The 12061-nt window shown below is 39.6% G+C and overlaps 1 protein-coding gene across 4 annotated transcripts in view; it reads left to right on the top strand.

The window, feature by feature from the left end:
* ZC3H8 (zinc finger CCCH-type containing 8) overlaps positions 1-12061 on the top strand; it is a 37904-nt gene that overhangs the window by 24501 nt on the left and 1342 nt on the right. For 2 of the 4 annotated variants that reach the window (XM_073240978.1, XM_073240956.1), the window contains one exon: positions 3134-12041. The gene's annotated coding sequence lies outside the window, so the exon portion shown is untranslated. The remainder of the gene's footprint in view (positions 1-3133; positions 12042-12061) is intronic. The other 2 variants (XM_073240963.1, XM_073240971.1) reach the window with 2 other exon arrangements.

The following is a 12061-nucleotide window of genomic DNA, read 5'->3' as shown; positions in this document are numbered from 1 at the left end:
TAACCATTTTAAGTGTATGACTCAGTGGTATTAAGTACATTCACATTGTTGTGCAACCATCCCTACCATCCGTCTCCATAACTCTTCATCTTGTAAAACTGAAACTCTATACCCATTAAATAATAACTGCTTATTCTCCCCTAAGCCCTTGGCAACCACTTGTTGTCTTTGATTTCAACAACTGTAGGTACCTCATGTAAGTGGAATCATATAGTATTTGTTTTTTTGTGACTGGCATATTTCACTTAACATAATGTTTTCAAGGTTGATCTATTTTGTAGCATACATCAGAATGTCCTTTTTAAGACACAATAATATTACATTGTATATATCTACCACATTTTGTTTATTCATTCATCTGTTGATGGTTACTTGGGTTGCTTACATGTTTCAGCTATTGTGAATAATGCTACTATAAACATGATGTACAAATATCTTTTATAAGCTCTGTTTTCAATTCTGGGTATATACCTGAAGTGGAATTGCTAGATCATGTGGTAATTCTATTTTTAATTTTTTGAGGAACCACAGTGTTGTTTTTCCATAGCAACTGCACCATTTTGCATTCCTACCAACAGTGCACAGGGTTCCAATTTCTCAACATTCTAACCAGCAATTTTTATTTTCTGTTTTTTTATAGTAGCCATCCTAATGGGTGTGAAGTGGTATGTCATTGTAGTTTCAGTTTGCATTTCCCTAATGATTAGTGATATTAGCATCATTTCATGTGCTTATTGGCCATTTGTATATCATTTTTGGAGAAATTTAAAGGACTTTTCAAGCGCTTTACCCATTTTTGAATTGAGTTACTATTTTTGTTTTTGAGACTTAGATGTTCTCTATATATTCTGGATAATAATCACTTATGATATATATGATTTTCAAATATTTTCTCCCATTCTGTAGATTGCCTTTTCCCTCTGTTGATAATGTCCTTTGATGCACAAGATTTAAAAATTTTTCATGAGGTCCAATTTTCTTTTGCTACCTGTGCCTTTGGTGTCATATTCAAGATATCATTGCTGAATCCAATGTTGTAAAACTTTTATTTTCTCCTAAGAGTTTTATCGTTTTAGTTCTTTAGGTCTTTGATTCATTTTTTGAGTTAATTTTTATATATGGTGTTAGGTAAGGTCCAGCTTCATTTTTCGCATGTGAATATCTAGTTTTCCCAGCACCAGTTGTTTAAAAGACTCATTTCTCCCATTGAATGGCTTTGGCATCCTTGTCAAAAATCATTTGGCCATATATTCAAAGGTTTATTTCTGGGCTCTGTGTTGTGTTCCTTTGGCTTATATGTTATATCAGTACCACACTGTTTTAATTATTGCTTTGAAATCAAAAAGTGTGAGCCCCAAGCCTTGTTCTTTTTCAAGACTGTTTTGGCTATTTGGAGCCCCTTGAGAGTCTATGTGAACTTTAGGATGGATTTTTTTATTTCTACAAAAAATACTGTGATTTTGATAGGGATTGCATTGAAACTGTAGATTGCTTTGGGTAGTACTGATAACAGTATTGTCTTCCTATCCATGAACATGGGGTGTCTTTCCGTTTATTTATGTCTTCTTTAACATCTTTCAGCAATGTATTATACTTTTCTTTATGCAAATCTTTCACCTTATTGATTAATTCCTAAGACTTTTATTCTTTCTGTGGTATAGTAAATGTAATTGCTTTCTCAATTTCCTTTTGATTGTTTGTTGTTAGTATATACAAATGCAACTGATTTTTGTGTATCAACTTTGTATCCTACTGCTTTGCTGCATTTATTTTTTAGTTCTAACAGTTTTTTTGTGAAATCTGTAGTTTTCTACATATGAGATCATTGGGTGGATGTTTTCTTAACATGATAAAATATGTTATACCTTAATAAGAAAGCTAACATCATACTTAATGGGGATACAGTAGAGGCATTTCTACTCAAAGATTGTATTCCATGGGACCGTCTAGTTTCTAGAAGTTAAATGGAATTCCCCTCTGAAAACATCTGCATCTGGTACCAGTTTCCTTTAAAGTGTCCTTGATGAAGTAGTAGAAATTATTAATATTATTAAATCTCAATTCCTCAGTACATGTCTCTTAAGCATTATGTTTAGCAAAATGGAACCACTTTTTCACAAATGAGTGAAGTGAGCCTGTCACTTCAGGGAAAACAACTGAAAATATTTGTTATCAATGATAAAATGCTGGCTTTTGAGTGAAAATTAAAATTTTGAAACATGTGATCTGCCTCTGAGCTTGAAACCTTTCTTGTGCCTAAAGACTTTTTGGTGAGATTGGTTGGTGATACTAAAGAATATGATTTTTAAAATACTGTATAATGAAACATTTGAAAGAGCTAGATAAGTTAGTAAGCTAATGTTTTCCAAGTAAAGTGTATGATGTTACATAATTATGCATGGGTAAAAAACATCCATCCAACCTACAATATAGTAGAAAAGTGGATTTTACTATAACAGTAGAAAAAGTTCCTTGATGTGGTTTCAGATTCTGCATTGCAACTAGAAATTTGTTTGCATTTGCTTTTAATATTCATTTGCCCATTACTTTATTTTTAGCTTTTCTGAGTAAGTTTTCAGTTTGTTTCTTATATGGAGCATATGATTGGTTTTTCTCTGTAAACCATACTAAAATTCCTTTTTTCTTTTGATAGGTGAGTTAAACCCACTAACATTTATTCAAATGACTGAGCATTTGGTATAGCTTCTATCATTATGTTACAGTTACTGTGTCTATTATGTTATAGTTGTGTGTTTTCCCTATAGTTTTTTTGTTCTTTAATAAATTTTACTATCTTTACCTCATTTTTATTCTTTTCCCACTTTTATCCAATAATCCTTACTAAATTTCCATTCAAATCTGTCCTGTCTTACAATATACTTTTCTTTTTTGATAGTATATTTTTCCCCCATCATTTCTGAGGTCAGTCAACTCTTGTTTCATTACTTCCATTTTTTGTTCTTAATTTTTAACTTCAATTCATTTTTTCATATTCCAAATAAACAGGTTTTTAATTCAGTTTGGATTTTTTTTTATAGTTTTTTTCTGCATGTTACTTTTGGGAGAGGGAGTGGGGGTGGCTAAGTTGTTAATTTTCACCAGTTGATGTGCTTTTGTCTGTTTTCTTCCATAGTTTTGTGTCGGTGAAGAATGCTTGTGTCTGTGCCTGTTCAAGACTGTTAATTTGGAGTGGTTTACAAGTTCCTCATTTAAAGTGCCCTCTTGTGTCCTAAGGATGATGTGCAAATCCTTTAATGGATGGTGCTGGGGGACAGAATCTAGTGTATGACTGAAGGGGTTGATCTTCAAGCGAGATGGTCCAGCCATTGCAGTGGGAGAGAAGCACATGTAGCAGAGATGCTGGTTGGCGGGTAAACGTGATGAATTGCAGAAGTCTTTTTTGATGAGTTCTCTCTATAAAATTGGAAGCAGAGTTAGGCTGAGAAGATAGAAGAAGAGGTGAGGAGATTTGAAGAGAGACAATTGTTAGATTTCTCTAGGAAGATTTTGGGATAATAGATGATGAATATACAGTTATATCTTTTCATGTCATTAAATACATTCAGAACATATTTTTAACAGTTGCTCACAATTTTATTTTGTGGCTGAAATGATGGTTCTGTGATTTCTAGCCAGTTTCCTGTTGTTGGACATTTAAATTGTTTCCAATTTCTTACTATTATAAATAAAATGGAATAATGTCTCTTGCTATACCACTCCTAAACTTGCAGTCCTTAACTTTTTTGTTGTTAAGATAAAAGTGTGGTTATCTTTCTTATTGGTTTATAAAATATAGTCAGATTATACACTTGGATTAAATGTAAATTGTCAGAGTATGATGATATCCTTAACATAATGCTCAAATACAAAATTTTCCAAACACAAATGAGATTCTAAATATGCACTTTTATATAGTGGTACTGGTTATTATTAGAAAAATACTGTGAAACTTGAACTGTGACCACCATGCTGTTTTATTGCTGGGAAGAATAACACATCACTAACTTGCCACACATAAGAGTACACCAGAGTTAGTGACACTTCTTAGCAAACTCATATTTGGAAATATGAGTCAGAATTATTTTGGTTGTAACATAACCTACTAAAGTAAGTAAGAAAGGGAACTGTATATACTCCAAGCAAAGGTTTATTAGACAAAACCTAGGAAAGGAAGAAACCAGGGTAGATCCTGGGCCTCTATAGCATCAGGAGTCTGAGAGCTGAGGTAATCATTTCTCAGTGCACCACTGCTGTCTGCCAGGTAGATTGCTTCGCTCTCTGGCTGTGGGCAGGGAGAAGGGCAAGGCAGGGAGGGAAGGTGTGGGGGGAAGTCAGACAGAGGCTGAGTTGCTCCTTTAAATGAGTCTATTATAAAAACCTTAAATAATTTAATGAAATTGTACAAGGGAGTGGTTATATTACCTGTAGAATTGATACTTTGTATCTTCAAAGAATACATACAATTTAAAAGAATTCAAGATCCTGTCATATCTCACAAATATAGAAAGTAAATTTTATGACAGATCTTTATGTAAGCTAACATTGGCTGACATGTATAATAAGCTAACATTAATGCTCACTTATGTGCAGGCATTATGCTCTTTTATTGAATGCCCAACTTTCTTATTTAAGCCTCATAACTCGGAAGTGGTTAATGGAATCCATTGCATTTAAAAGGAGTAAATAGGAATATTTACCTTATATTTTTTCTATTTTCATAAGCCTTGAAAATACTTTTATTTAATTTTATATGACAGTTTAACAGCTTATTTCCTTACAATACTACCTCATGTATAGCTTAATACTTACCAGATATAAATGTTTATATATAAAGTTTACATAAAAAGTAATTTTTTTTATATTCTAAGAGACAATACCCATCTCACTTGTAGACTTAAAAGACCTTTAGGTTTGAAGGACTAAGCATGCAGACAAGTTTAAAAGGCTCTCATTTTACAGCTGTTATTCTGAGGAGGCAGAGTGTTGTGTCAGTGAAATCTTTTAACTTGTATGTTTCATCAAGTTGAGGGAGAGACACACTCTCTCAGATACACCCTGTGGACCTCAAGCAGGCAGTAGACTGTGGGTCTCTTATATGAGTTATTACAGCACCTTCCAACTCATCTCCTGCATGTTTTCCACTTCTGTACAGTTCCCTTTTGTTTCCTCAGAGCAGATTTCCCAGTACACTCTGTCAGCCATGCCTCCCCTGGGTGGTACCAAATCAGGGTCCATCTATCTGCCTAGTGTTATGTTCTCTGTCATCTGGCTGTCTCAGCCATACCAAGCCTTAGTTCCTACTGCCCTCAGTTCCTCTCTGCTCCTGTGAAGTAAATCTCACTGACCCTTCATACAGCTCCAAGCAAGCACACATACAATAAAGCTGTAGTTAAAAAAATCTGGACCAGAGGAAATATGTGTAAGAAGGTTGTACTGGGGAACACTGTACATGAATTTACATGTCATTTGGCTAACAGGGTTACCAGAAATTTATCTCTGATCTTTTTTGTAGCCAAAACAGAAAAAGGAAGTAACTATCTATTTATCTCTTATTATCAGAAAAGTAGTGTGGAAAACCTAACCTCTCCTATTAGTAGTTTCATAAAAAGTCTTAAATGGGTCTTCATTGTGGAAATCACTGAAGAGAATGGATAAAATCCTCATTTGTAAGATTCTGTGTGACAGCTTTCATATAACTTTTTTGTGGTCGGTGTTAAAAGCCACATGACAGTAAAACTCAATTTTTGCCAGTTGGTAAGATAATGTAAGTCAGGTATATAGTCTTTTGGTGTTTTGACTTGATCTAATTTTACAATTTAAGGAATTCAGACCCAGGGATGTTTAGTGACTTGTCCCCTGTCTTAATAAGTTTCCTGACTTCCAGCACAAGGGTGTCAGTTCACTGACTAGTTTTGATAAGCACAGCCATTGGGAGGTTGCATTCAAAGATTTCTTCTGGCAGTTGCCTGTTAAGGTCCAAATACTCTAATTTGGTGATCTGGCCTAAGGAATAGGGAGCTCAGGCTGCCAATTAGAAGCACAAACACCGTATTTGGGGGTCATTGAGATTAGGATATCTCAGGGTAAGCACCTGCTAAGTGCTAGGGTCCTATACAGACCATATTACAGTCCTGTGGTAAGGCTTATCACAGTAATCCCTGTTGTTACCACTTACAGATGGGGATCATTATAGTGATAACATTGCTACTATTTATGGATGAGGAAACCTCGCCTATAGGAAGGCATTCCCCCCGCTGAGTCTCTGTAGCCTTAAGTTCTTAGTTGTACACCTTCACACAGGTTTGTTCCCCTTCACAACAGTTTCAGTTTGGCTTAGATGTGCCCCTGCCTCCATATGATTGTGCTTTGTGGATGGGGGGGCCAGTATCAACGGTCTAAAGTTGTTCTGAACATTGGCTTGACCTTGGAATCACCTGGGAAACTAAAAACACTGTTGTCTGGAGCTCACTTCCAGAAATCCTGATTCTTTTGTCGGGGTCAGGGGTAGAGGTCTGGTGTATGGCATGAGATTTTCAGTAGCTCCCAGGTAATTCTAAAGCAGAGCCAAGGTTGAAAACCACTGGTCTCGACAACTAATGAAAGTGCTGTTCCTGTCAGTGGTTGGTTTAGGCTTGGAATATGAGCACATGTCCTCTGGTGCGTTTCCGAAAAGTTTACATCTTTTGAGATCCCTGGAAGAGGTGAGACAGCACCATGTCTAGACAATGCCACCCAGAACTGATACAGCTGTCTTTTGGCCTCCAGGGGAGCTAGCTGTCTAAAGATGATAGAGAACAAACTTGGGAAGAAGCTGGGTCCTTCACAACAGTTTCAGTTTGGCTTAGATGTGCCCCTGCCTCCATATGATTGTGCTTTGTGGATGGGGGGGCCAGTATCAACGGTCTAAAGTTGTTCTGAACATTGAACCTCTGAACATCTAACAACTGAACCATGGAATTCATTAACCTTGGGAGATATACAACCTTCCAGTTACATGTTATACCACATGAAATAATGTATTTTCTTTACTATTCAAGCCATTTTGGTTTGCATTTTCTGTTACCTGCAGCCAAGGGCAAGCTAATTAATGTGAGCCAAGAATCAAACCCACATTCGTCTGCCCAAATTCTACATTTTTCCCCCAGCCCCACCCTCTTCACAGAAGACTGCATTCACTGTCTCAGCTTCTGCTGACAGCACACAGTGAAAAACAGGTGTAAGGAAGAAGGGAATGACAGTGGGGAGGGCTATTTTCATTACATAGATCAGAAACTGGGAAGGAATTAGATAAGTTATTTAGAAGAGTTAAGAGGAAAGGAGAGAATGAATCTTGCATAGGGAGGGCTCAGAAGCCACTCAAAGTGGTACTAATTACTGTGCAATTTGCAACAGTCTTCACATTATTTAAAAATAAATTAAGAAAAACTAGACTTTAAAAACTGCATGTGTAGTTGATACACAGTACTGCTTTCAGGTATACAGCACAGCCATTTTGCAATTGGTTACAGTATGAAATGCTCACCACAGTAAGTGTGGTAACCACCTGTCACCACACAAAGGCATTACAGTGTTACTGACTATATTCCCCATGCTGTACCTTCCTCCCTGCAACTTATAACTGGAACTTTGTACCTCTTTATCCCCTTCACCTATTCTGCCTGTCCCTCACCTCGCACCCTCACTCTGGCAACCACCAGTTTGTTCTGTATGTGTGAGTATAAAACAGACATATTTTTAGTTACTATATGTCATTAATTCTGAGAGACACATGTCTTTTCATAGTTAACATCTCTGATATTGGAATGTATTTCACAGTTGATAGAATATCACGTTTTAGGTAGAGGTTATTTTTTTCTTATTGGTGCCTAAAAAATAGCAGATTTTACTAAGTAACATTGGGATTTGATTAAATGTAATTTTTAACTGAAATCACATATATACATAGTCAAAAGTTTACTGTGAAAATGTGTGATTAAATTTATTTTAGAATAATTATGAAAATAAAAAGCTTTTTAATGAAAGTCTGGTCCCCTGTCTCCCCAGTCCCTCCTTTGTGGAAGACAGAATTTTAATTAAATTGGCTCTAAGATTCCTTGCGCCTTGTGTATAGGACCTGTATAATCCTTTGAGTATGGGCATTACCATGAGTATGATGGGTTTCACCCATGGTTAACTTACATTGTATGTCAAAGATGAACTGGCTTTACCTTTGCCAGAGCTGAGATCTCAGATCAGTTGGTTTTGATTAATCAGAAAGGAGGTGATCCTGGGTGGGCCCCAGCTAATCAGATGAACCCTTAAAGAGACAGGCCCTTCTTGAAGCCAAAGATTTAGAAGCATCAGAGAGATTCTACCAGCCTTCAGGAAGTAAGTTGCCATGTCCTGAGAGGACCATGTGTCTAGACAGCTGAGAGCAACCCTCGAATGACATGGAAGGAGTGGGAGCCTCAGTCACAACCACCAGTTACTGACTTCTGCCAACAATCTGAATGAACTTGGAAGATGGCTTACCTTGTATGTTCCTGCCCTTGCCATCAAGTCAGCCATTTCTCTGAAGAGCCCAGATTCCTTGAAACTGAGGACAGTATTTACCACCCAGGATCTGGCTGCTGAATATGCTCTTTGCTGCTGAGTCTGTCAGATGCAGACAGGCCCCGGGAATGCACTGTGGCTGTCCTATAGATCAAAAAGTGGCAGTTTGTGGGGAATGGGGCTTTTGATGAGCTCCAGATCTGTTCTCCCCACTCTGGTGACAGCTAGGCTGCAGGTTCACAGTTGCTGGAGTTTCTGAGCTGTTAATCTCCCTGGCTACTGTGCAGTTGAGGAGGGGAAAATGAGATTAAGGCAAGTTACTGCCCCAAGGCCTTTTTCCAGAATTCCACTCTTTGTGCTCAATAAATTCTCTTTGAATTGTTACAAGCCTTTGATTTGCAGAATTCTGAAAAAAATTGATTTTGGTTGTTTCTGCCAGTGTTCTCATGCCTTCTCTGGAGTATTGCATTTTCAGAGATCCTTAGTCTGCCATTTCAGAAGTGGAAACTCTGATTTTTTTAAGTATAGTTTGACATTTTTAAGTATAGTTTAACATCATAATGCCTTTTTTTCATATTTGCACTTTAGAAATATTTAAGACTGCCATAGAGACTGAATATGTGCCATATTCTAGTCCTTTCATTCCCGAATCCCCCTTTGTGCCTCACTGTCCAGAGACTCCTCTTCCTGGCAGGATGCTCCTCAGTCCTAAGCATTTAGGGCCTTAACTCCTCCAAATGTGTAAGCTACCTTTTTCAGGGGTTCCACAGAATGGCTTTATTTACCATTCACATAAATCTTGAGTAAGTATGAGTTTATATCCCAGCTGGATCCTACGCAAAAATATTTGAAATTTATTTGCCTGGATGTGTTGCTTGGCAGGTCTATTTGTTACATAATAATATAAATGGGACTTAAATCTTAGACTTCCTGAACAAATTTGTGATTCAGCCCTGTATCTGCTGACACAGCAGCTCTTTTCAGCCTTCTGTATGCCCGCGGACTCCAAGCCAGTTTAAACTTCCTTGAGTAGCTGAATTCTGTTAAGTGAACCTGGAATCAACAGAAACGCTCCTTATTTCAGCCAAATGCACATAAAACAGTCATTCCAGTCTACGAAGAAGGAAAACCTGGCCCCAGTGAATCCCTGGTTGTCTCAGGCTGAATGCTTGTCCCTGTGCAGCTCTGAAGGGTTCTGTGTTCTCCCCAAACTGGGCAGATGATGGGCACGGCCCCTCAGTAAACAAACCTGCCAGCTCACCTGGCCCCAGCCACAATAGTGCTTCAGTGCAGGGCTCTCTCTGCTCTTTGGGATATGCCCTACAGCTAATTGGTACTAGGAAAAAGGGAAAAGACCTTGACCTTCTGAATGGGATATTCAAACCCCTCTATCTGGGGAACAAAAGGCCTCACAGGGAAGGGGTACCCAGTAACAAGTGGGGAGACCTGGGAGATAGCTAGGAAGATACTGCAGGTGCCCATAGCTTCTGTTCTGTTACATTTCTGCAGAAAACTGCTGTAACAAGGCTGTGGGATGGGAACTGCAAGAAGAATCCTGAAATAGGCCTCCTGGGCCTACCCACGAATTTGCGAGGTCTATTGTTCCAAACCCGCCATGTCCAGTCACAGGATTGGGAAATGGGGTTTGGCCACGCTCTTGGCCTCGCCTCACTGGCCTTCCCTCATTCTTCTGAGGCCTCACCCACATTTCCTGTGTTGTTAGGGGGCAGCTTTAGTGAACATCAGGCAAAGGCGCCGCTCACCCTCCACCCTTGTGGTCTCAGCAGCCCTCACACCCCTTGTCATAAATTGTCCTCCCTGATATTCTGGAAGCAGCACAGGGCCCTCAGTGTTCCTGTCTTGTTCAAGTCTGTATTCCCTGTAAGGATCAGGCATACAAGAGGCCCTCCCTTAATAATCATTGAGTCACTGAAATACTAAACCATTAAAGGGGTATGGTCTTTCTCCTCAACCATGTGAAAAATGGTGGGCCTTACAGTGAAAGAGTAAAAAGGATTTTTTAAATGTTTAAGCCTTGAAGGGGTAGAAGCCAAACCATAAGGTGACACAGATGGAGGTGATGTGTCTTCCTGCTCAGGTCACTCAAGAACTTCTGGGACCAAGAGCACTGCTGGCTGTCTCCCTGCCTCGAAGCAGAGGGGCCTTGACTTAAGAGTTCAGCTTAGGATTTTTCAACTTTACGATGGTGTGAAAGTGATACACATTCAGAAGAATCTGCACTTGAACTTTGATTTCTCTTCTGATGCTGGGCAGGAGCAGTGCGCCTCAACTCCGGATGAGCCTCGCAGCCATGAGGGTAACCAACCCATACACTGACAGCTGTTCTGTTTTTCCCTTTCAGTACAGTATTCAAGTTACAGGAGATACTCAGCACTTATATAGAGTAAGCTTTGTGTTAGACGGTTTTGCCCAACTGTAGGCTAATGTAAGTGTTCTGAGCGTGTTTAAGGGAGGCTGGGCTGAGCCATGATGTGTCATAGATTTGGTGTTCTCAATGCATTTTTGACCTACAATGGGTTGATGAGGATGTGATCTATATGTGACACTGACATGCACTGGCCTTCCCTCATGTGAGGTGCCCTCCAAGGTCTTGCACAGTTCCTCCTGAACAAGCCATCCTCCTAGCCTATTTACAAACTTGGAACTTTTAAACTGGTACCAGCTACCTAGTACACACCATGCAGTTCATCACCACACATAAACAGACCCAGTGGATGCAGGGACAGTGGTGGAGATGGATTGCTCAAGTTGGCGGTTGGGAGTCCCATCAATTGGAGACCATCCAGAACCACTGAAAGTCCACAAAGTCACGTTTGGTATTTGCTGCAGCAAGTTTCAGGGGGCTGGAGGCATCTCAGCTGGAGGGAGTTAGGGAACGATAATCACAGCCTTTAAGATTACAGAGTTTTAGGATGGGCTTGGCAGGGGCGGGTCAGATTTTGTCAACTGGAGGGCTGCTAGAAAAGCCAATTGTCTTTATGAGTGAGCAGGTGTTAGGAGGTGACACGCAGATGTTTGGGATGTCGGAGCTGAATATGGGTGCTCGTATAGGTTGTGTGAGTCCCAGGGCAGCCCATCTTGAAAGGCTGTGTGTCTGTTTCAGTGCTCAGCTCCCCCACAGCCTGGCTGGCAGCAGGGCAGCTTTGCATTTTCATCACGAGGAGCATATGGCAAACAGGAGAGCTGGACAGATGTCAGGTGGTGACCTGCCTACCTGCCGGCTTTGTCTCCTCTCCCGCCAGCAGTGAGAGGTAAGGCTGTGTGCAGTGACGCCTGCGAGCCTGCAGGGAAGGACCTGACCTCAGAGGAATTCTGTCATTTGTCTTGGGACTCACTTCTGATCTAGACATAAACTGTGTTCCCCTTCTGTTTGTCTAAGAGGAGAAGGAAATGCAGGCCATGCGCTCTGGTTCTTAGGGCAGAACTGTAATGAGGCCCTTCACTTGCCTGTGAGGTCTCCCAATGCACCTGAAAGCAGAGATCCCCAGGTGAGTGTCAGCAGCCCGGC

The sequence above is a fragment of the Manis javanica genome, chromosome 1 (assembly GCF_040802235.1).
Source record: "Manis javanica isolate MJ-LG chromosome 1, MJ_LKY, whole genome shotgun sequence".
Taxonomy (NCBI): domain Eukaryota; kingdom Metazoa; phylum Chordata; class Mammalia; order Pholidota; family Manidae; genus Manis; species Manis javanica.
The sequence above is the reverse complement of the archived record's forward strand: the minus strand, read 5'-3'. Positions and strand labels throughout refer to the sequence as shown.